This window comes from Rattus rattus, chromosome 3 (genome assembly GCF_011064425.1).
Source record: "Rattus rattus isolate New Zealand chromosome 3, Rrattus_CSIRO_v1, whole genome shotgun sequence".
NCBI lineage: Eukaryota > Metazoa > Chordata > Mammalia > Rodentia > Muridae > Rattus > Rattus rattus.
Genome location: NC_046156.1, coordinates 148,479,116 through 148,499,629, shown reverse-complemented (window position 1 = coordinate 148,499,629; position 20,514 = coordinate 148,479,116). Strand labels below are relative to the sequence as shown.

Genomic DNA, 20,514 nt, shown 5'->3' with positions numbered 1-20,514 from the left:
TCTCCATGTCTAATGACTCAGGTATATGGAATCTTTAGTATCAGGATATTTCTGTCAAGTTTTGTAGGGAAACCAAAGAGCACAAAGATCAGTGACATTTGGGTATGTATGGTATCCCATTGGCCAACTCCAACTTGTTAGTGTATGTTGTCTAGTAGGGACATTATTACCCCATTAAAATGTAACTCCATTTTAATGTGTGTGTGTGTTTTTGTGTGTGTGTGTGTGTGTGTTTTGTGTGTGTGTTTTTGTGTGTGTGTGTGTGTGTGTGCGCACACACACATACTTCTAGAGTAGTGAGTATCCATTTGACTTTTTGGAAAGGACTTTGCTGTTATTTATCCTTCCTTATATTATTAAGAAAATTGATGTATTACTTCACAGCTGAAGATTCTCAGATTCCTTGAGTGAGTTTTCATCTAATATAGCTTACCTCTCCTGACTGGAGCTGAGAATCTTCTGTTGGGCTTTATGGAATCTCACTCTGAATACAAATCCCAGTTATAAAATGATTTCAGCTGTGGAGCCCCTCAGCTTCTGGCATCTCACTGATTAGTGCTCTCTGCATCTCAAAGATGCCAGTGCTCGCATGTTCCCCCAAATTGACAAGGCAGTTCAGGGCTTCTGAAACATTTCATAGTAAACTTGGATCAAACCAGGGGTTCTAGTTCCTTCAGTCTTTTCTCACACTCTTGGAGTTTCAGTGTCCTTGATCCAGCTCCAATGAGGTTTAGAGCTGTCTTCCCTGGCTTGCTGAACAGTCTCTGCGTAAACCTGTGTGGACGAGCTGAGCTCCATGTGCTTGAGTGTCTGACACTGTCATTAGTAACAACTTTATTATTACTTGCATGTTCATGTAGTTGGACAGCTAAAGTTTGAGGGAAGGGTGTAGTTAACAAATGCTTGCCTTAATCTTAGTTGTTTTCTTCCCAGATCTTGAACCTCTGAGAGTCTGCAAGGTTCAGGCTTTTAGAAGGTCATGGACTTTCAGAAGGAAAATGCGATCAGTAAGGAAGGACTTGTCATCGTCTCTGCCCCTCATTCTCTGTGGCTTGTCACTGCTTTATCTATCTTCAAATCATAGCAACGCTGACTTTTAGACAGTACATTTTCTTCCCTTTTGTTTCATTTCAAAGTCTTATCCTGTGACCCTTTTAAAATGGGTGAGCCAAAAAGAGCATCAAATTGATGTTTTTAATTTTCATCTTGAAAAGTTGCTAGCAAAAGCAGTGAAGTTCTTGGTGGGGACAGAATCAGGCTTAGTAGTCACAAAATACTGAGGATCTCTCTCTCTCTCTCTCTCTCTCTCTCTCTCTCTCTCATCAATCAAGGGGAGCTCAAGATAGCCATGGTTACCCCATAGACTAGATAACTTTCACAGCCTTGTCTCTTCCCCGCCCAGTGTAACCAACAATCCCTTTTGTTTTGATCATAATGTTGTTGGAGTTTTCTTGAGCCATTGTATGGAAGCAGGAGCATGGCATGCTTGTTTTGAAACCCCAATAACTTGCAACCTCGTTGCTACAGAAGGAGAAGCTCAGGAAATCCACAAAACATCTCTGCTGCACATGGAGCACTGGTGACCTTTGAACTCAGATCATAGAACCAGTTCTACTTTTTTTTTTTTTTTTTGCTATGCTTTCCAGAGTCTGTTTAAATAAGAAAATGTGATTCCTCCAGAGACATTGTGAAGGACTAGCATGTTCCCTTTCTTTTAAGTATCATGGAAAATTTGGGGCCATAGTTTGTACAGAATTTAGAAGCAATAGGCTTTTAGACCATTTCTTTGCAACTCTCTGAAATTGGTTTATGTTTGGGCCAATTCACTAAAATAGAGTTAGAGCATTTGGGAAGGAGGGGAGAGTATTACATACAACTCTAGAAGCTTGCAGTGTCCTGGGGCTTTGAGGAAGGAAGTATTCACTGGAAGATGAAAGGGAGTTTGTGGGCCAGTATGAGCAGTCAGGGTTTTCTGAGAAACCCTGTAATGCAGGCGTCCTTGGGGAAGGGAGGCCCCTCCACTGTCTTTTAAATACTTCTTTGAATGGCAATTTCCAGTGGCTTTGCGAAATGATGTCTGATGGGATCCGGTGCTTCTTAAAGTTTCCCCAGACCTGTATGTGGCCTCCCTTGCCCCTTGCCTTGAATTACAGTGTTTATTTTTAAAAGCTTTTGTGGTTTGAGCCTTCTGCCTTTGTTATTGCAGCTGACTGACTGACTCAGCCTTCTTCCATTTTTTTTCCCTCCTCCAGCCACTTTGTGGTTTGGGGTCCAGTTGGGCTGTATGAAGACTGGGCAAAAGGGACGGAAGTCCAAAACTGTGGCTACATCTGCTGTTGGTTTGCTCCAAAGTCACAGGTGTCCTTCAAGGTGCTTGGTCTGCTCACCAGAAATGTCCACTCCTCTGTCCTGCTTGTCTGAATGCTTCCTTTGAGTTTCCTGTGTTGTTATACCTTGTACCTTGTTTTTAAGGTACCTCACCTCCTCCTCAAATCCCAATTCTTACCTGTAACCTGGAGCTAGACGCTTGTCTGGGAGATTGTCATCAGCTGCTTTCAGAAGAACGCCTTACCATCCCAAGGAGGCAGAGCATCACAGAGACACACAGCTCTCTCCTTCCCTGGCTGTGCCTTCTGTTCAAGCTGCATATGGAGATATAGGCCCTGTGGGAGAGGGAGATAGTGAGCGGAAATTCTTCAGGGTACCCAGAAAGACTTGTATTATTTGGGATGGTGCCCTGCTTAAGCAACTGAAACTGCAGGCCTTAGGCACAAAGAGCAGCTCCTGCTGTCCTCAGCAGAGACAGGAGGCTGAAACTTGACTCTCTCTGTAAGGGCTTCCTGTGCTTGTCCTCATAGCCTTTTGATGGCCTCTTCCTTTATGCATTGTTCGTCCAGGCTCTCGGACACTGAGTCTCTCACCGACTCAGCCTTGTGTTGTTAGAAAGAAACATTGTCTGTAGGTTTTAGTTAGATCGTCAGCCATTCTTCCTGCTTTTTGGAACAAAGTTTTAGTGGGACTGAAAATTCCCTTCCTTTTCTATTGCCACGGAATCTGTTTAAGGGTCTTTTAATTGGCAGACATATACATCCCAGTGTTGGTAGAGGCAGAGAGACAGTTTAGATGGAAAAGCCTAGTAGGATGCTTATTTTAAAAGTATCATTAGGCAGTGCTGCTGGGATGCTAGTTTGAAAGCACCGAGGTCTACTTCAGCCCCTTTTGTAACAGCACACTGCAGTTCAGTTTTGTGTTGATGTGACTAGTGGGAATCCCAAGAGAAGTGGCTTCAGTTTGCAGGGATTGGAGCCTGGGGGACTGACTGGACAAGGGAAAGCCAGGCCGGTGCCGGTTGGATAAAGACTTGGTAACTGATTCCTGTCCAAAATATTAGAATTTGATATGTAATTTATGGATCTGGTAAATTTTTATCCCCTTTATGAGTGCATTTATAGCTAATTTATGTTTTTGTGCTAACAATCAGCATTATTTATCCAATGGAAGAGTGGGTACACATCCTCAGGAGTGTTTTGTTTTTCTTGACACGCGTGAATTCTTTCCCTGAGTTTGGTTCACCTTTTAGAAACTGACAGTCTGCAAGTGGAAGGAGAGGACAACACTCAGTTTTTGGTCCTGTTTTATTTGCTTCCATAAACGGGAACCGCGGGTTTGAAGGAAGCCAGTTCTACCTAGAAGTGCGGGGTCCAGTTCCTAACGCGATGCAGCTGGAGAGAACACATAGGACCGGGAAGCTGTAAAATACAGCCCCGTGTCTTTTGATTTTGTCCCGTTTTTGAATTTATTTGCTCTTTGTTTTGCTTTTGCTTTTTTAAATATTAAAGACCTCGCTGTACCAGAGCGACTCAATTAAATTAAGATAAGATGTTCCTGGAGTGGGAAGCAATCAAAGGAACAGTGCTTGCTGTTCTGTACTGTTTTCTCAGTTTCTCTTTTATGTGCTGTGTTAGGAGCACCTTTTCCTATCAGACGCACAGCAGATGGGAATACATGAAAGGGGTGCTGTACGACCTGTGTTGGTATTTAGAGGCTCAAGTTAATGGCCTGAATCATCAGGAATATATTATCTCCAGATAATGAGACACAATCAATTCTTTTAGATTGTAATCATTGCTTAAATCCAGGGAACAAAGATTGCCCTTCTCTAATGAGAACTAGATGAGGTGGTTCGCACGGCCTTGGTGTAATTAAAGCCATAAGAAAGCCCTCTGAGCCAAAACCTGGGCTCTTATTCCACTGGTGACCTTAGCCACCAGTCCATCCTCCCCGACGCCTATTAACCATCCAGACTTCTATTCTGTAGGGGCCTCATTTTCACCGCAGGATGACTTCACAAAGGTCATTGCCCATGGTGGTTAGCGCCAGACAGCCAGGCTCCTAGGGCTCTCCAGCTTGTTGGTAGCAAGGTGAGTTATGGGCTCCTGTAAGACACAGACACACAACTTTTGAGAATGTGGGCAGCTGTGTCTCTTGAGTTTGGATTCTGTGACCCCTCTGTCTCCTACTGTGCATCTGAGCTGGCTGGTCTTCTGTGGCCTCCGTACTTCACTTTTTTTCAGTTCTACCGTCTTCCTCCGTCTGCCTGTGAGGCTCTGTGCAGAGCTGGCGAGCAGGTGCTGTTTTCAGCTGTTGCCCATACCCTTCAGCATGCACCACCCATTCTGTTATCTGGGTGTTTTCTCTAAGTCTTTATAAATCCTGAACTAACAGATACTGAAATTTCAGATAACAGATACTGAGATTTCGCGGGAAAGCTGCAGGGTTGGATTGGGCACAAAATTTGCATCAGTTGACCACTGAAAAGTCATATTTGTGGGCCTTAATATATATATTATATTATATTATATTATATTATATATTTTAATATATATTTAACATATATATATATATATTATTCTTTTGAGACAGAGTCTTTCACTAGAGTCTGCCCTTTTGTTCAGGGTAGATCATTTGGCCACCAAGCCCCAGTAATCCCATCTCTGCACCCCCTAGTGCTGAGGTTACAGGTGTCGTGTCCCCACCCAGCTCCTCCATGCTTGGAATCTTCTCTTGCCCACTGGTTTATCTCTCCACCCCCATGTAAAGTTTCTTTTTCTAACCTTATGAACAATTAAGTGATAATTTCTACTTGCATGGTGCTTGCTTAGCATGTAATTTCTAAAATGTAGCACTTTTGGATGGTCATGGTAAGGGACTTCCCAGCATTGTACTCAGGAAAACTAGAACTTATGTCAGCACTGCCTTGGCATATTTTAAACAGAATAATCACTGACATAATCTACCACTGTGAGGGTGGGTAGCTTGCTGGGTTGATAAGATGCTTGCATTGCACATACGAGGAGCAGAATGTGATTCCTAGAGCCAGAAGTGATGATGCTTGCCTGTAATCCTAGCTCTGGGTAGGAGCAGATAGAAAAATCTCAGCAGCTTGCTAGGGAACCAGCCTAGTCTAATTGATAAGTTTCTGGCCTATAGAGAGAGTCTGGTTTGAGCAGGGCTTGGTGGTATATGCCTTTAATCTTAGCACTGAGGAGGCAGAGGCAGGAAGATCTCTGTGAGTTCCAGGCCAGCCAGGGCTACTGCTATATAGTGTGACAAACAAACAAACAAACAAACAAACAAACAAACAAACCCAGTCTTGAAAAACAAGGTGACAGCATTTGAAGAATGATACAGAGTTAACTTTTGACCTTCGGACAAATATATACCTGCATGTATAAACACAAGGACACACACACACACACACACACACACACACACACACACACACACACACAGAGCAACAGATGTGTCACTGAGAAGATCCTGTGACTCTGGTTCACTCTAGAAGAACAGGAATGAGGAGGCAGGGAGCTGCACATAGACTGCAGCTCAGATGCACACGTGGGAGACTCAGGACTATTGTCAGTGACTCAGGACTATTGATATTCTCAGTGAATGACTGGAAGTGATTCAAACAGGACTGATTTGGAAGGCACTAACTTGTTTAAGCTAACGGGTGAATCTGTAAATACAGAATATGTGCAGAAGGAGGACCAGCTGTATTGCCTTTTCCTACTGAGAGAAGTTGTTTCTCTATGAAGGAAACAACATTTGGAGACACCAAGGTAGGAAGTTGTGCTCAGGTGTAGGAGAGCAAGGAAATATACTCTCTAACCTCATCCTTGGTAATTAGGACATCACCAATGGGACCTATTTTGACTCTCTTGCTAGACCTCCCCATGAGGCAGCTCTCAGCGTGTTCCTTCGCCCTGGCTGATGAATACCATCCCTCTCAAGTGGATTCTGAGCTCTACAGATGCCTTGTGAGGCTCTACTGTGCAAGAGCTTCATTGTTTCTGTCCTGGCCTTGGTGGAGTTTGTAGCATCTACAGTAACATCTTCAGGAGCTGACAGAATGATGAAACTTGCATAACTCCTGTTTTATTGTATAATAGTTGTCTTGGTTAGGGTTGTATTACTGTAGACATTATGACCATGGCAACTCTTATAAAGGAAATCATTTGATTGGGGCAGTCTTACAGTTCTGAGGTTTAGTCCATTATCATCACGGTGGGAAGTGTGGCAGCATCCAGCCAGCATGGTGCTGGAGAGAGTTCTGCATCTGGATCCTCAGGTAGCAAGAGAGACACTGAGCCACTAGGCCCAGCTTGAGCTTCTGGGATGTCAATGTCTACCCTCCTTAGTGATTCACGTCCTCCAACAAAGCCCCTCCTACTCAATAGGGCCTCCTATTAGTGCCACTCCCTGTGGACCTATGGGGGTCATTTTCAAACCCTCACAATACTGTACTCCCAATTTCTTGTTTTAAGAGAGTCCAACATGACTTTGATCTCGAGTAGTCCTGAGACTTAATTACAAAATACCATGCCAGTCTCTCTGTCCCATGAAGAGCAGTTGGGGCAGAGACAGAGTGGGGGTCTGAGATAAGGTGTTTTGCTTGGAGAGGGTGCACTGGCATGTGTTATAGAAAGATGACTGGGACTCAGTAGCCACACCCAAAAGCTCCTGACTTTGGTGATCAGCAGGCGCCAGCATCCAGCCACAGGCAGTGAGCTCTCCTTGACAACTGTGCCTCTGTCGAAGCGTGTTGGAGCTGGACAGAAAGAGACTCCCTCTGATGATTTCAGCCAGAATGAAGACGTCCTCTGAAGAGCGGGAGTGTCCAGAGTGTCGCCCTCGGAGGAATGAAGCTATCGTGGTTGAGACTCCTCTGTCCTTGCTTACTTTCAAAGGTTATTTTTGCTTTAGGAGACGTGCAGCCCATCGTGAGCTGCAGCAGTGGCACACAACAGAAAGCTGATGGATGGGTACCTGGACATGGTGAAAAGTACATTTACAGTTGGAGTTTGTCTTGTGATACCAAGGGGATCAGGTGTATGGCTTAACCTCCTGTTAATCGTATTTCCCAAATATTATTCTGTTCTTCTGCTACTGGTTAGAGCCAGGGCTGATAGTCGCTTCCTACTTATCTGCTTAGAAAGTGACATGTGTGTCACCCTTGACCAAGCAAGGGAAGGCACTAAAGCCACTGGCATTGTCTGAGATCCATATCAGAGGGGACTCAGGAAACTACTCATTCATTTCAAAATTGCTGTGTTCAGTTTTGCTCTCAGCTGCTGGTGAAGGGCTCTATGTACTCTAGAATATGAAAATAGCAGAGGGCGGATTTGGAGGAGTAGGAACTGGCTTATCAGCAGTTGGCCAAACACTGTATCATTGCCTAGGGCCTAGCGTTTACCTTAGAAGTCCTTGAACTATGCAGTTGTCACTAAAATTCCATGCTATTTTTCCGGACATGTACCTCTTTTGCAGCACTTAAAAATAGGTTGTGGGTTAGGTAATTGTCAGACAGTAATGACAGCAATGTCCCTTCTCTGCAGAGCAATCAGATACACATCAAGGACTAAACAGCCCACAGGGCAAACAATTTCTCCCCGCCTCCTAGCCTCTTCCCCAATGCTCTCAGCTTTCTCTTTGAATATGGGGTTTTGTTTATTATTTAATTTCCCCAGTGTCTTCAGTGACTGCTACAGCGATAGGATGGTCTGTGACCCCATCATTTCTCTCCTGGGATGTGTGAGGAGAGATGGGCGGATTTTAGATTAGCAGTCTGCTGACTTGCTGGATGTCTACTGGTCCAAGGGAAGAGATGGATGAGAAGCATAATGTGGCGCGAGCCTTGCAGTTTAACACTTGAGTTTATACGGTTTGAGAAAGCAATCCCAGAACAAAGGCAATTCTGTGGACTGCTGCAGCTTGGCTTTATTTCCCTACTCTTGTCTTCCTCTCTTCCAGAAAGTTATATACACTGTTCTTTACACCCCTGGGGTCCACACTTAGGCTTATTGCTCTTGTGAAGGGCTCTTGTGTCTTTACATCTAAAAAGTGGTTGATGAGAATTGTTAGCTGTGAGCGAACCGAATCCAACACTTAATAGAGTCAAGGTTAAGAAACACATTTGGAATAAAGCACGGAGTACTTAAAATATTTGCAAGAACTTTTTATTTGACGGTTCATGTTCAATTGTTTAATTTTAGCAAGAACACATGAATTTCTTCCAAAGCCACATATAAAATTGGAACTGGACAGCGACTCCAGACTTTTGTATTTGATCTTATGCAAAAGGACCAGAAGCAGTAAAAAGGAGTCTTTTATGTGTGGCTAGCTAGGGGAAAAGCTGGAGGTTGATGGGTGGCGTAGGAGGGGTACCCAGATAGCAAGGGTTGGGTGGGTTCAGAACATTGGTGGACAAGGAGCCTGAAGCCCAGCATTTCAGAGAACTGGAGCTCCAGAAGCAAAGTCAGAAGTTTGGAGCAGGAGTTGAAACTAACTGGTGAATGCACAAGACATGCATTCAACCCTCAGGGTTTCAAATATAAATAAGAAGGATGACTAAACTAGATACCATGTTGTCATCCATGATCTCTATGGATTTACTTTTGTGACACTGAGGTTCATTAACTGGAAGAACTTTCACTTATCAGTTACCCTGTACATATGGGTTTGCTGACAGAACTGTAAAAGTCAGGCAGGACAGCCTTTCAAAGCTAATATTTATATTACAATAGAAGCATATTTTCCTACTAGATGCTTGGTAAAGTTGCTTTCCTTCTGCCTTTTTACTTCATCATGTGACAGCCCTGACAAGGCCTGTATCACTGAGACCCTCAGACTATGGAGGATATGGAGGAGGGGAAGGGTCCGTGCATGTGTCTATCAGACTTGTGGATGAACAGAAGGAAGACGTCAGTTTGTTTGCACTAGAATGTCTCCAGAGAGTTGGAATTTCATTCTTGAGTGGACAGGACAGAGCCCAGCTATAACAAAAGCAAATGCCTTTCACTAAATAGCACCAAAAAGCATCTTTGGAGACTAGAAACACTTGGGCAGCACAACAGGAAAAAACTTCCTTCCAGCCAAGGTGGAATTAAGCTTAGACAGGAGTCTCTAAGGTTGGAGTTGTGACTTTCCCCTCATGAGCAGGAAACAATCATTAGATTCCACCGGATTTCTCTGCATTTCTGGGTGATTCTGACTAACATTGGAAAGTTAGAGATTGGACTGGATAAAATGGAGTCAAACTGGAAGGATCCCTTTAGAGGCATACTTTAGGACAAGCTGTGCTGTGAAGATCTACACCCTCCCTGAGAGGTGAAGATGTATTGTGTTCATGCTGTCTTCACTGAACACTCCTGTTTACTTAACTTGTTGTCAAGATCCAGAGGCAACTATGAATAGATCCCCTGTTTACTGCAGGTCAGTGGGATCTAGGAGTAAGATGGACAAGTAACTGCTAGAGGTACCAGTTGCTGAGGAGAGGAAACTTGCCTCCCACCAAGATACCAGGGTCATGCAGCTTTGAGGGAGCCAGGAGGAAGGGCGAACTACGTCCATGATGAAGTCACTTTAGTGTGATATTAACTGAAAGGGCAGGAAAGGTGAGTTCTGGAATGTAGTCAGTGCATGAGCTTCATGGGAACCACTGAGGGCTTCACTCAAGGGAGTGCAGAATCAATGGAAAAAGGGAAAAATAGTAAGCCAATACCAACAAACAACTCCTGCTGCCCACCCCATGAAGATGAACTCCTCAGGATGGACACCTTCTCCTCATCCAATTGCTCAGCTGGGGAGCAGGAGTGCAGACTCATGAAGCTGTGTGAGTACTTTCAGTGAAAACCACTGAAACACCCTTCTGTATTTTTATGGCTCTCTGTGCTGCCAGCTGGACTGCCTTGCTTCCATTTCATTTACTGGAGCAGACATAGGTTGAGTGTGCTACTCAAGATTAACTATGGCTCCTGTAATAATTATTAAACTAAGAAATTTCCTAGGATGAATTGTGAGTCTGCTTCTACTTTTTATCGTCATATTTCTATTTTAACCTGCACTGCAACATTGGGTAAAGGGATGAAGATGAGCGGTTACTGTTAAACCAAACTCTGATGGTTCTTTTGGTTATTGATATGTACTAAGTGTTTGCACTTATGGGATGCAGCATGGTCTTGTAGTCAGTGGGTTTCGATCACATCGGGGTCAATAGCTTATTGGAATACCTATTTTCTTTTTGATTCCAGATGATTTGAACTGTTTTGTCAATGACTGCTAGTTATGGTCATTTACACTGCCACAACTTAATCCTTCCACATGTACGTTGACACCCCTCCCCCATGAACCAACATTTCTTTTCCTCAAACCCTTTCTAGGCTTTGGTAACTACCATTCTACCCTACACTTCTGTGCAGTTAATCTTTTAAACTTACTCTTGGAAAGATCCCTGAGATTTGCCTTTTGTGGCTAGTTTATTTACTTCATATAACGTCTTTTATTTCTGTCTTTGTTGACACACACGGTAGGATTTTATCTCTTTTAAAGGCTGAATAGTGAGTGTTTTAGGACATGGGTTTCACATTCAGTAGGTAGTGGATGCTTGGACTAATTGTATTTCTTGTGATTATGAAAACTGCTTCACTCCGTGTGAGGGTTTGGAGGTCCCCTCCCCATACTGATTTCCTTCCCTTTGGATGTATAGCCAGCAACGAGAATTCTGGGCCATTTAGTACTTCTAGTCCTGAGTGATCTTCATGCAGTATCTTATAATGACCATACCTGGGCTGAAATTAAGAAAGACATAATCATATCCTCTTGGGTCCCTTGAAGAGTGTCCATTCCTCAGAGTGTGATGTGGACCAGCACCTTTTGCTTGCAGGTAGTGTATCCATCCACTCTGCTCAGAACCTTCATGATGGGCCTTTTGCCTGGACAGATGGCATCCTGAGTAATGAAAGACAGGTGACACAGGTGCTACTGAGCACTAGTGAAACTGCTTGGTGTCTCCACTCGGAAGGGAGCTTCAGGACAATTGGTGCCAACGGACGGCATGACTGAGAGCCAATTTAAATAAATGTTTTCTTTTCTTTGTTGCTCCACAAGTCTAAACTCAAAATATCGGACGATAAGGATCCAGCGGGTCTGCCGCAAAGTAGCCTGCTTCTTATTTTTGTCTTTGCTTTATATTGAGAAATGACAAGTGCACAGGATCGTAGCTTTGAGGCAAGACACCCACCCACGTAGAGTTCTGTTCTCAATAAAATTTGAAAACGTGTTTGGATGGAATGGCTCTTATTCCTGAGCAACTGGACTGTACGATGGAAGAGGGCTAAGGTGAGACAAAGGACTTATTTTTCATGTTTGGAGAGATGAATATTCTGGAAAGACTCCTCATATGCCTGGATATGCAGAAACATCCTATCATAGAGTATTCCAGGCAAAATGACTTGAGAGCTCAGATTACCTTATCTGCATAAGGCTCACACCTAGGAGACAAACAAAGGTACTGATGAATCAGAGCTGCCTGCACACATGGCCCGTTAGTCTTTGTGGGTTTGGGCTGTCTTTCTGCACATTGCAGAGAAGCATCCTTCTTATTCTCTATGCTGAGTTTGTAGCAAGAAACTTGTTACAATCCTCCTACTTGTTATTTTTGTAGGAAAATGTTTTACTGAATGACTTAACACTTGTCATTTCATTCACAATTCACTGGAAATCACACAGTTAGCCAACTTCCCAAGGCTAAATAAGCCTTCCGTTTCCCTTCAGCCCCCCAACCCCCAGCAGCAGATGCCTGTCTGTCTTACGCCTGGCTTTGAATTGTATGCTTTTATAGAGGACTGCTACTGGGGTCAGCCTGGACTCTTTCCTTTCTGCTCAGCAGAATTCTGTTTTGTTTTTCAGTGTGTGTGTGTGTGTGTGTGTGTGTGTGTGTGTGTGTGTGTGTGTGTGTGTGTGTGTGTGTGGGGGTACAGCCAGTGACCTTGTGCATACGGTGAATGCTGTTCCAATGACCTCTAACCTCAGCCCCACAGAGCTGGATCTTGATGTTAAAATTGCTTGTTGTTTCAAGCTGCTGCTCACAGGTTGAGCCTTGGTGGATGAGTGAGTTGTTCTGAGTCTGTACACTCAAGAGGCCACTGTGTCAACGGACCTCTGCCTCCCTTTCTTTCTCAGTGTTGACATGGTAGCCCAGAAGGATGAATCAATTTAGCTGTCAAAATAAAAGCTGAAAGTCCAATTGCCCATGCAAATTAACCACTTTGTGCAAACACTTCAAAATTGCCTGCATGAAAAGCAAGCTTGCTCTTGGAAAATTTGGCTCATGGTAACCTAAATAAGAATGTATTCACTCTTATGAAACCCTGTGTCCTCAGAAAGTCAATTTTGAAAATTTCTTATTTTGAACAGTTTCTTGATCTTTGGGAACACGTTTGCTTCAGTAGTGGTTTGTGGCCCCTTCTTCTCCCGTCTACTCCCATGGCTTTGGGCAGCTGAGAACATAGCTTGCTGCACTGCCCCACTGGGAGGCATTCAATAGCAAGTAGTTTTTTCTAGCTCTCGTCCAGCCATTGAGGCAATGCATTGGTTCCAGGGTCAGCAATTACTACCAGCTCCAAGTGCTCGCTGAAGAGTAATCTTCAGGAAGACTAAATGGAAAACAATTGGATTTCTTTCTTCCCAAATGTTTTCAGGATTGGCCCAGTACTCTCGGAACGGAAATTGTTTCTGTCTTCCGTCCTCTGTGGATTCTCAGCCTGTGTTTATTGTTTATAAGCCACTGCAGGCTTGACTCTTCTATAATGGAGGGAGGCATTTCAGGCTGGACCTAGGAATGTGAGCGTCTCAGAGTCTGATCTTTGCATTGTTACATGACGTTGGCCCTGTAGTCACACGGAAAGGGGCTGTCCATGAGGCCTCAGTGACTTTGGGTGCTGACCTCTAGGTTCCCTGAGCCCACCCCAAGATATCTAAAGATCTGATAGTGATACCTGCCTATCTAAGTTTTGTCCCTTTCAAAGCCAGGGGAAACAATTACCAAGCAGATTCTTTATTAAATGGTTTTGATCAATGTACAGTGTTATTTCTCAAGAACACAGTTAGCTGGCTACTCGGGAGAATGCTGTAATTTACTGAGGCCAACTTCCAGATGAGAAATCTCTGGAGGAGAGTGGCCTCCCCTGTGGGGCTTTGCATGCAGTTCTTGGTCTCATTTTGAGGTGGATGCAGAAAAATATGGCTGGCCCATGTGAGCCGCTGAGCAGAGGCAAAATGTGGGTTTGCTGTTTTCTTATTACCATTCTAACACCTTTATTGTAAATGCACATATATTACATTTCGTCTTTGTTATATAGGATGTGTGGCCTCCTACAGTCTGCGTTGTGTGGACCTATGCTCACTTTGAATACTGGCACATTTGAGAATGCTCGCTGGGTGTGGGAGAGATGGCTGGAAGAAGGGGTTCTGCCAATAAAAGCAAAAGCCCAAGAGGTCCTGAGAGGTAGCCCTCGGTCCTTGTCCCCTCATCCCTGCCTGCCGCTGGAGTCTGATCTAATGGGAATATTCACTGTGAGGACTCTAGTTAGAAACTGTAGAGTAGTTGAGATTCATGTCAATTCTAGCTGCTCCTGTCACTCAAAACCAGGTAATAGATTATAGACAGCTCCACTGTAGCTACCACTCCCTTCTCCTTGTAGTCAATGGCAGTGTTTTGTGGACTTCGCATGTGAACGGTGAAGTTTACTTTAGAACGTAAGCAATGTGAATGTACTTACTGTGGGGAAGTATTCGGCATTTTAGAGGAAAGGGCTGCACAGTGCTGGGTCCTCTGTACTTATGATTCACTACCTTATCCCTCTCCCTTCCCCACCATCCACTCTCCTCTCTTGACAGTTTTCTCTTTGTGGCTTTTACTCTGTTCCCTTTTCACACCTTCCTTCCTTCTCCTGGATGACTGGCCATGCCAATGACAGCACCCTCTTTCCTTAAACTCCACTAACTGATCCCCATCTCCCCCCCACTGCTGTCTGGTAGGATATGCCTTTCTTTAGAGAAGACCTCACAGTGAGGTCAAAGAGAGGGGACAAACCGGAGTGGTGTGCCTCGGCTTCACCATACCATCTACCATTCCATCTCCTGTGAGCCGTCTGCATGTGCCTCAGAGCCTTTTCTCACTTGGACATATGTCCCTTCACCTGCTTGGCACTGCTCTCCCAAAGCCATTCCTCCCTTGCTTCTCCAGCATCCCACTAGGACTCTGCTCATCAGCAAAGTTTCGTGGGTTTCATGATTGTCAAGCCAGTGGCCTGGAGCTCAAACACTGGTAGACTCTTGGCCTTCATTCATATCAGGTTTCCTTCCCTGGACAGAAGAGTCAGATCCTCATTGTTCATCTCACTGTAAAATTCAAGGGCATTCACTTCTGATACAATGTATCCTGAGTTTCACCCCCCAGACATAGCTCATGTTTTACAAAATAAATGGGCCACAGTTGATATTCCTATTTTAAAAATGTTTAAAAATTTATTGTAAGTAGTTAAAGTTTATCTAGGAAGGTGAAATATATTTTGTTTGTGAATGCATAAAATAACTAAAATGCTAGTTCTGATCTGTGAGCTTTACATGTTGCTTTTTCTGGCTCTAAACCTCACAGCTGGCCATGAGGGAGCTCTTAACCACATCTGCAGTGAAGCCTGTGGCCAGTCTCTTTAACAGGCGTCTCTTTCTTCAACCTTCTCATTCCAGACTTGAACTGCCTCTGAGATTTCTCCTGAGTATTTTACATTTCCATGTAGCAGTGAAAATCCAGCCTTTTTTAAACATTTAAGATCTTTGAATTTGAACCCTTTTCTTTTCCAGCATTCTTCTAGTTAGTTCCCAATCTAACTTGAGGATCACAGAATTTTTTTCCAGAAAGACTCACAGAACCAGTTAGGTAGATGGCTGTGGTTGATTTTAGCCAAAGGAAATGGAGAAACCAGCAGTGGACAATGTGTAGTAGGATAGGACCAGGGAGAGATAGGCTTACCTTCTGCACCTAACTCCCCCAAGTGGGGTCAAGTGGACAGTGTTTAGTTCTAGTGCCAAACTGTCACTCAAGGAAACAAACCCTGTTTTTTTATTGGGAATGACTCAGGTAGGTGTGGCTGATTGCCCATGTGGTTAACTGAGTGTACAACCCATACTGAAGTCAGACATGTAAGTGTGGCACAAAGCCCACACCATAGACCCCACTGTAAGCATAGACTATCTACCATGGATTATAGCATCATGAAACTCAAAGGGACCAATATCAAGCAGAACCTTAAAGGATGCCCCTCTGGAGCTGATTTGGGATAGACTTATCTTTGCAGTTTGCAGAGTTATCAATAATGAAATGTCTGGTTCAGCCTCTGCCCTGCTTCATGCCTCCCTGTCCTGCCCTCAGCAGAACTGCCATGATTAAGCTTTTACACTACTTTTATCCTGATAATTCCACTGAACCCCAGTGCCTCTTCTTTCCTTTGGATCAAGTCTAATCTCTTTCTGGAGTTGAGTTCTATACAGACTTTTTGTCATCTCCTTCGTCCATCTATCAGAGACTAGTGCGGCTCCTTTCTGTCTTCATTTCATTGGCCATGTGTGGTGGTAGCTTTGATGTGATAGTGGACACACTCCTCTGTCTGGCACTGCTCTGCTGCCTTAGCATCTGTGAGGAGGTCAGCCCTCCTCCTTGCTCCTTAGCCTCTTACAGGAGATTCTTCTTAGCTTTTCTTTTTTGCCATGATATGTGATTAAAAAAAAAAAAAGCCATCTTTCTGCTTGTGGGCCTTAGTTCTCCGTAGTCCCAATTTCCCCCTCAGCAGAAGTGCTTTCTTTTAACCATGTCTATTTCTTGTGTATTCTTATGGAGTGCCTTCAGTGGTGGCCATGTGCAGGGGCTCCTTCAATACATCAAGCACAAATGATGGTACCAGGCACTCATGCTCCAACTTAGTGTGTGTTGACCAGAATGGTTCTTCACTTACTGCTGATGTTCCTCAGGCACTGCTGATGGGTTTGCTATTTGCTCCACTTGTAATTTATCAGTTGGACACACTTCATCACCTCGTTTCATAGTCTACTCTCTCCCACTCATCCATCAGAGCACATGTAACCTGGCATTCCTCCCCTACAACCCTTGGGAAGCTTTTCTTTTTCTTTTTCTTAGATATTCTACATATTTACGTTTCAAATGTTACCCTCTTTCCTGGTTCCTCCCTCTCTCATACCCCTCCCTCTGCTTCTATGAGGATGCTCCCCCTCCCACCTACCCACTCTCTACTCAACACCCTGGCATTCCCGTACATTGGGGAAACGACCCTTCACAGGACCTAAGACATCTCCTCCTACTGACGCTAGATAATGCCATCCTCTGCTACATATGTGGCTGGAGCCATGAGTCCCTCCATGTGTATTTTTGGTTGGTGGTTTAGTCCCTGGGAGCTTTGGAGGTTCTGGTTGGTTGATACTGTTGTTCTTCCTATGGGATTACAAACCCTTTCAGCTCCTTCAGTCCTTTCTCCAACTCCTCTATTGGGGTCCCCATGCTCAGTCCACTGGTTAGCTGCAAGCATCTTCATCTGTATCATTAAGGCTCTGGGAGAGCCTCTCAGAAAACATCCATATCTGCCTTCTGTCAGCAAGTACAGCAAGGAATAGTGACTGGGTTTGTTGGCTGCATATGAGATGCATCCGCAGGTGGGGCAGTCTCTGGATGGCCTTTCCTTCAGTCTCTGCTCCGCCCTTTTTCTCCATATTTCCTCAGATAATCTCTCCTAGCTCCCCTCACAGTTTCATGGTATTTATTGAATTATGTAACAGAACCATCACATGGTGCCTTGTGTGGTTTCCTGAGAGCATAACTCCTGCCTGATTTGTGTTCTAGCTCCTTCCTGTATACTGACACCAGGATGTGCTATATGGAGTTGCTGTGTGGGAATCTATACATTGATGCTAAGACATTGCCACTGGCCATTTATAGTTCTTTTAAAACCTTTATCTGGTAAAGTCTCTTTTAGACACTATAAAACTGGATAGAAAGTCTATCTACATTCATTTAATTTCCAGTGTGACCACAAGAATTAATAAATCCACACTACCTCCTGCTGAGTAGAGTGATTAGAGAGAATAAAGCCTATGTATGTTCAAAGCCAGACACTGATGGGGCCCTTAGTAAGCTGTAATTGATGCTCACATTTCACGCCGTCATTTCTATGTGGAGACATTTTAAGAACCCATGGAGATAGTTATTGTTGGGGTAGAAATCTTGGCTCGCATTCGAACAAACCTCAACAAGCCAACATGATTCCACATGGAAAGGTTTAATGAAAAGAAGAAGAGTAGAAGAGGAGAGGAGTAAAGGCCGGCCATGAGCATGTGGAGGGAAGAGGTGAGGGGAATGGGGAGAGAAGGGACAAAGGGGAAGAGGGGAAGAGGGCAAGAGCAAGAGAAGAGAATGAGGAAGGGGCAAGCGGCCCCTTTTATAGTGTCAAGCACAGCTGGCTGTTGCCAGGTAACTGTAGGGGTGGAGCTTAGACAGAATACCAACAGTTATGGGGTAAACTACTGGAAAAAATTATGTGTGTATCAACAAGAGTTCTAGTGATGATTCTGCACTTATATTCCTAGAGACTGATCTTTTCCCCATAGTAGTTCTCTAAATTTCAGAGATTGCTCATATCAAGGTCGATACCAAGTAGAAAGAGGAAAGAGTGACGTCAGTGGGCCAAAAGACAAATGGGGAAACTGATGTTACTACATCAGGTGCATATGCTTCTGGGTCAGTGTAACCTCTTTTTGTCTCCCTTCAGTTTTCTAGAATACCTTTGAGTGACCTGTCTATCTGCTCATTTATGTCTTCACTGCAATCAAATCCTGTGAGCAAGCTAGGCTTCCCCATATGCAGAAATGCTCCTGTCACTTGCTGCTGCTAAGAGCGTGGCACGCTACTGCAGGTGCTGCACCCTTGCCCATGAACCCTCGCCTAAGTACTCTCCCCCAGTGGTTCAACGCCTGGTCGGATAATTGCGGAGCCTCAGGAGAAGGTTGACGTTGCTAGCTTAGTTCTCTGGTGTATGGCTAGTGGCTCTTCACTTCACTGTCAGGACAAACATGGGCACTGTTGTTGGCATGGTCTTTGTATTCCTATATCAGATTCTGAAGGGCACTGTGCAAGGGGGCAGCTTTTACAGTAAAAAGAGTTGTTCTGGGGCTGCCCTGACTGTGGCTGTCCCTGTTGGAATCACCAAGTAGAGATGCTGTCCTGCAGTATCTGCTCTTTGTTTCTACCACCAGTCTTCAATCCTTAAATTGCTCTTTTTGGCTCCGTCTATTATGTCAATTAAGAAAATGCTTTTTTCTGTGGGTGTCGTTCATCTGTCCAGTGACATTCTACATCAACTTATCTCTGACCTCGGGACATGAGCCCTGTTGTCCATTTTTAATTGAAATCTTATGTGTTGGCACTAGTCAGTAGCCAGAGCCTTAGTGGGCACAAGTGGATCTGTCCAATTCTAGTCCTCCTACCTGGACTATGATCTTAATAAGCAAATGTGAGAGAAATTTAGTAGTAATTGTTATAAAGCATATAGCTTTGTTATAAAGCATTGTAGGGTTCAAGAGAATCAACTCATTTATTCACGTGTGCTGTTTAATATAACTCCTCATCAACATTTTGTTGCCACACCCATGGGAGATATTACTGGTGATGAGAGGGAAAAAGGAAGGAAGAACATTATTTTCCTGGGCTGAGCATTTATCTTTACTTTTGGGAACGCTCCTTGACCCTTCTTTTGGCCTCAAAGCATTGCATCTGTACCTTGTCCCTTCCAAAGGATGATGTCACAGGCCGTGAAGACCCTACCGAGACCTTAGAGTTGGCAATGGTGCAGGGCAGAGCTGCACCTGGCCTGCTTGGAAGTCTTCACGGTCAGCACTTCCATGTGCTGCTCCCAGTCACCTCTTTGATTCTCTCAAATTCTCCATATTCCCATAGGGCTTTCCTGGAAACCGGAAGCCTAGTGGAATCACTGTCCCCGTGTCCCTGAAATACAGGACACCCCTAAAGGCATTTCAGCAGATTGCATTTTGTCGTCTACAACCTCCAGCAGTTGTATAACTTTGGGTTATTTTATGGAGGTTGGCTCTAAGCTAGTTGGCTTTTGATCATCACTGACATATGCCACATGGGGCTCATTGAGTGGAAGAGTTGCCGGAATGTTCTGGAAGGTCTTCTCATTGTCTCGTCGCCATCCACAGCTGCTCTCTATTGTGTGGGTGAGGAATGAGGACATCCATGGGCTTCACATGCACAATAGCCAGAAACCAATGAGAGAAGAGGAGAAAGAAAGACAGACACATGATGAATCCGGAGAAAGGAAGAATCCAAGCTGTTTTTCAGCACTGGACACAACAAGTGTCCTTCACTGATGGCAGATGCATTATTGCACAGATAACAAGTAGGGAGTCACCTATTTCAAGCTCTGGTGCACATGTCTGACATTCCGACATGGCATTCCTGCTTTCATAGAATAAATCAGTTTTATGGTAAAGTATATTTATTTTGTGCTACTGGATAACTTTTCTTATTAAGCCTTAGGATTGTGCAGGAAGCACAGGGACATGTGACAGTGCAAACTCAAATTCAGGGGTAGTTTATGCTGTGCATACTCTTAAGACCTTTGTGCAACCCTTTATCTTGGACATTTTTGCGTAAGCTAGGCAGTGGAGGAGCCATTGAAATGGGCACCATTTTATTTTCAAACTTTTAAAGGTAATCCCAGTGAATTTGAAATAATGGCCCCTTTGGATATTTCATGAGAGTTTTTTTCACATGTTGAACAGCACTAAAAATTTTATTTTCTCAGCCTGGAGAAACAGCTCAGCAGTTAAGGGAGTGTACTGCTCTTGCAGACAGCCCGCATTTGGTTCACAGCTCACATATCAGGAAGCTCACAAGTGCCTATAACTCCAGTTCCAGGGAATCTGAAGCCTCTCGCCTCTGTAGGTGTCCATACTCACTTGCACATATACGCCCCCTCCAGGCAAATAATTCAAACTAAATTAAATCTCGGGAGAAAACTGTCAGCATTATTTTTTAAGTTTATCCTTTTTAAAGAAATAAATGCAGCAGTGTCTATAATACTAGGT

At 44.1% G+C, this 20,514-nt stretch overlaps 1 protein-coding gene across 2 annotated transcripts in view; it reads left to right on the top strand.

Annotated features, from left to right (window-relative positions):
- Sema5a (semaphorin 5A) overlaps positions 1-20,514 on the top strand; it is a 433,267-nt gene that overhangs the window by 79,637 nt on the left and 333,116 nt on the right. The gene's annotated exons all lie outside the window — the stretch shown is intronic.